This window comes from Montipora foliosa, chromosome 3 (genome assembly GCF_036669935.1).
Source record: "Montipora foliosa isolate CH-2021 chromosome 3, ASM3666993v2, whole genome shotgun sequence".
NCBI classification, from domain to species: domain Eukaryota; kingdom Metazoa; phylum Cnidaria; class Anthozoa; order Scleractinia; family Acroporidae; genus Montipora; species Montipora foliosa.
This window is the reverse complement of record NC_090871.1, coordinates 25,225,031-25,230,030: the sequence shown is the minus strand read 5'-3', so window position 1 is coordinate 25,230,030 and position 5,000 is coordinate 25,225,031. Positions and strand designations below refer to the sequence as shown.

General features: G+C 38.4%; 1 long non-coding RNA gene across 4 annotated transcripts in view; it reads left to right on the top strand.

Moving 5' to 3' along the window:
• The first annotated feature begins 645 nt into the window (after positions 1–645).
• Positions 646–5,000, top strand: part of LOC137994658 (uncharacterized) — an 8,645-nt gene continuing 4,290 nt past the window's right edge. For 2 of the 4 annotated variants that reach the window (XR_011122162.1, XR_011122163.1), the window contains exons 1-6: positions 646–1,159; positions 1,341–1,429; positions 2,404–2,622; positions 3,536–3,635; positions 4,296–4,396; positions 4,626–4,734. This is a non-coding gene — a long non-coding RNA (uncharacterized lncRNA). The remainder of the gene's footprint in view (positions 1,160–1,340; positions 1,430–2,403; positions 2,623–3,535; positions 3,636–4,295; positions 4,397–4,625; positions 4,735–5,000) is intronic. The other 2 variants (XR_011122164.1, XR_011122165.1) reach the window with 1 other exon arrangement.

Below are 5,000 nucleotides of genomic sequence, written 5' to 3'. Positions count from 1 at the left end.
TCCCTCAGTTTCAATCGCTCCTCCTTGAATCAAGATTTTGCGGGGCCATTTTTTCTCCTCGCCCTCGACTAACTGAGCGGCGAAAGATGGACTGCTCGTAGTCCACATGACTTCGAGTAAGACAGAGAACGCACGTGACACCACGGCGACCATCTTAGTTTCATTGAACCATGCGACGGCAGTGATGTTGTGTCGTCAACTGATTATCCAGGCACGGAAAACCAATTTTTCTGAAAAACACTACAGACTTATGGGATCGCGTATGCGGCAAACAGCGTTGGGCTGAAAATTGCGTTTCACCAAAAATCAAAGATATTTATTTGATTTCAGTTCATTTCTTGACAATTATTTTCCTCCCTCCAAACGTATTTTGACGTATTCCATTGACGGGTGAGGTCGTCTGGCGTTAGAGTAAAATCAATCTATTAAGGGTGGGTTCGATTGACCCTATTCCGAAATAAGAATGCGTAGAGTGATTATTTAATTAAGGTATGTTTGGCGTTTTGAAGCAACAAGGGTACTAAAGGTATAATTATAATAGCATTTTAGCAGGTTTTTGACAATTTTAATGTGGGTCTCTGTAAAAACGAAGTATTTGTAATTTCTATTCCATGTATTCCTATTCCGGAATACGGTCAATCTAACGCACCCTATTGGAAGGGCTTACTCTCAGGGGTCAATGGGTTACTGCGAACATATTAAGTTTTTGACTGAGTGGAACCCATTCGCACCTTAAACGCCCTAGGACGCCCCCCATTGACGAGTAAAATTGTCTGGCCTTAGACAGAGTAAAATAAATACCATTAAGTCTCTCTCTCAGGGGTCAATGGGTAAAACTGCTTGAAAGAGAGCGAGAATTTAGGATAAGGTAATTTTCATGCTTTTATGACAAGGAGCTGCTAGTCGTTTCACGTTTTGGACTTTACTTGAATAATTTGGTGGAAGACCTCAACGTTCTTCAGTACTGGGAAATACGTCTTGATTAGGATTGAAAAGAAAAACGAGGCTCGACCATGTAACTCTTGGAAACACAAGAAAGTTATGATGCCCAGTGATCTTGTGGCCTGGGTGTCCTGTGAAAAACACGTGATAACTCTCTAGAAGAGATTGCGTAACACAGGTAGAAAATCCAAGAGAGGACGGACGAAGCTTTTGAGGGGTGAGTTTTCGATGGCACCATGTATGCTATATTTTGCAGTTGGTTTCTTTAGCACCTATAGATGATAACCTTCGCTAGAGTCTCAACTATTACAACTTTTCAGCGTAAGTTCCGAGTTTAATTTACTTGAAATTACAATGATGTCTTCAGTAACATTACTAACTCAATAATCTACTTCAAGTTTTAGTGGCAACAAAGTTGGACACCGTTTCTACCTCTGTTTGGTAGTGCATCATTAATCCAACGATTTGAAGAAAGTTACAAGTCAAGGTAACATGAAGAATACCAGTTGAATACCAGTTGCACTACGCATGGTCTGTCAAAGCTAAAAATTTTGCAGTGCAAGCGATACCGGAAGTGAATACGACAAGAGGCTGATTTTTGGTTTCTGCGATCACTACAGCCAACTGTTTTCCATAATTCTCAGAAAATTTTCAACCAGGATCAACTTTTCAATTGCAAAGTTAAAAAGTTCAGTTGCGTATAAAAGAGATAACCGTGCTTCGGTGACGTTACCAATTTCCGCAAAATCTATACGAGTCAAGTTCAGCGTGTTTATAGTCGCACTCGAATACAATTCCTCAGTAGCATTCAAGACTTCCTTTGTGTGTCGCGAGGAGTGTACTTCGAAACACAAGGTCACGTTTTTTTGGCTATGTTAATTAACAACCCAGTTGAAGACATGTTAGAAGTTCATTTCTTCGCGATTCGAGCGACTTCCTAAAACAGCGAAAAACAGCAAGCTTCAGTGATGCGTTAACCAATCGGTCCTCCGAGGTGATGATGTCAGAGATGTGTCTTAGGCTGCATCTCTATTTATTTTTTTCTATTGCTCATAGTTTCTTTAGTGTACAAATTGTTGCTTGGTCTTTAGCAAGAATATGCTTTGTTCCAGAGTTAATAGAGCATCCAGTTAAACCATCACGTGAATTTTCATATGTGGTCTTTTCAGTTTTCAAGCGAGTCTTTTGATTGTACCTAATTTGAATTGGACATTTTAATACCATTAGGTAATTAGGGAAGCAAAGCGATTACTAATGCATAAGTGTTTTTGATGCAGTTTTGATCATCTCAGTCTATATCCTGTCGGTTTTCCACGAATTTTAGCTGACCTTAACCCCTCACTGCCGACATAATTCAGATTTCAGAATCAAAAGCCGTTGCACTCCTTTTATTTCACTACCTCGAAAAGCATTACAAGTAACTACTGATATTTAACATTTAACCTTATTCTCTTCCTCCAGCGTTTCCTGCACTATGGCTTCACTGAGCGGCATCAGGTGGCTTTTGTACTCGACCGTCCTGTTTAGTTTCCTTGAGTGTGAATCAGCGAATGGCAACCATACAACAGAACAGCCTTTTCCTTTTTCCAACATGTCAGAAGTGTCTCTGTGCGCTTGCCTTGATAGCCAGCACAGAATTTATAATTTAGCGAGTCTAGCGAAATCAGGGGGAAGTCCAAGGTTTGTAAAGCACATCATAAGTTTGTCGACACGTTTCAGAGAAATTGTTGTGCTCACCAGTGTTGTGAAATTTTACCGAGAGTGTGGCGTTTGTCGTAATTCCTACCTTTCATGTTCTTCTGTGCTCTACGGGTCTTTTAAATGAATCCTCTTTAGTTAGATCATTCTCAGTTTAAGGTAATTCCTTAGTATTGCATTGCGCATCCCTACTGCGCACGATTTTCGCGTCATTAGCGCGCGCTCATGAGCACGTGCGCATACAAAACGTAAGAGATTTCGCTCAAACTAAACCCGATAGCGAAATAAATGCTCCTTTTCTCTCAAACGAGCACGGTGACCTTCGATTTTTTTTTTTCAGGTATTTGCTAAGAACAGTCTAATAAAGAACATATTTGAAGAAGAAAAAAAGTTTGATAGTAAAACATGAATTTTTTTTGGAAAACAGTTCCGCACTGGGTGTATTTTATCCAAGGCGAGGACTTCGAGCTAACCACGGAGCTGTCCCAAAAAGTGCACTATTCCCACAACCAGAGAATCAAAGACGGCGAAAATGAAGCAATACTGCTTATGTGAACAAAAGAAGCTTTATTTTCAAAATGAAATTTTGTGTCTCTGAAGTAACCAAGACTTAATTCTGTATAAAATCGATTCGAATTTTTAAGGCGAAAACAGTAAAAATGCCCAATTTTAAGAGCCTGCTGACGCGTAAACAAGCACGGTGACCCCATTTTTTATTGCATTTTTTTAATGTTCATATCATGAATGTTAATTATGCCAAGTTTCCAAAAAAGTTTGATAGTAGAACAATTTCAAGGGAATTACGTTAAATAAATTCCACTGAATAAAGCAAGTGACATTTTAGTTAACTTTAAGTATATTATCCATGAACAGTTAATTGATATTTGCCCAACAGGTTTACTGTAAAAGCAGAGGATGGATATTGGTACAGCTACAATCCATGCAAATCATTTACGTTGGGGACGTTTGGAGACTGCTCCGGAAGTGATGTTGCTGTAAGTTGTGATTGTCGAGCAACAGGCATCGAGAATTGCATTGTGAGAAATGTTTTAGGGCCGAATACCACTTACTGTTTAAAATTAATCTCTAAAAGTAAATTCTTTACTGAATTAGCTGATGCTGATTAACTTAAAAACTACAATATTTTGATCAAACATATAGAGTGCCCTGACTGCGATATTTGACAAGACTGTAGAGCTGAAATTAGGCGAGAACTTCGCGACCACATTGATGGACAAATACAATCCTTTTGGTTTTTATGTTAACTCTGTCTTTACCCCAGCAACCTTGCCTTGTTTCGGAGCGTATGAAGGTGGCGCCAATCCAAGAAATCCTTAATTTTTTCTAGTTTTTGGTGTCTTGACGTTCTTGACAGTCATCCTCAACAGATGCCGTTAGAAAACGATCGACGATTCTAAGAGTTTAAAATATTTGTAGTTAAATAATTTATATTTCATGATAGACGATTTTTAGCACTATCTTTCTGTGATCAGCCACTTCTCGACAGGATAATATTTTTACGTATGTACTACCTATTACGAAGAAAATACTTTGAATAACAATATTTCTTGTGAACTGGCCATGATAAACCGCACTCAACTTAACCATATTTTGTGCATAATGCTCCTGTGTCCTAAAGTTGTCTGGTGTTTTAGATTTGCAGGTGGACTAATGACACGCTTTATGAGGACATAGGATCTCAGAAAAGTGCAAGGTGTTGCCTTACCTCTCAACGTACAATGAAATTGGTGTAGACGTAAGTATTTCTTTATTTATCTCATTTTTATTGTTTGTTTCGTTCCTTGTATGTAGTTGTTTTTGAGAACATAGGACAGCCGTTGTCTACCACATGTGGCCGCAAAAGATAGTAGAAAGTCATGGAGGACGAAAACATTTAAGAATGGACGAAAATGAACTAAAATATTTAACAATGGACGAACACCGCTATTAAGGTGATAACGTTTTGCAATCTGTGGCCATTGTAGCAAAGGAAGCCTGTGGCATTCTGAGGTCCATCTAAAATGCGATCCTGAAAGGAAAAGCATTCAATCTGCCGAGTTTAGAGTTATTACAGATCTTAAAGCTGGTGCTATGGTAAGTCTTGAACTAAAAGAACATTACATTTAATTATTGTCATTTGCGAAAAGTCTTTTTGAGAATTTTAAATTGATCAAGACAAAGAGCATTTAATTAATTGTGTTGTCTTTAAGTATAGGACCATACATTTATGACGAGAGTTATCTATCGACCAATTGCAATAAAACAATAGAGAGCATACAACAAGAACGATATTGTGCTAACGAAAGAAGTCCACCTATCTACAGGAAGGAACTGTAAGAACTGACGTCAAAGCCTTAAAA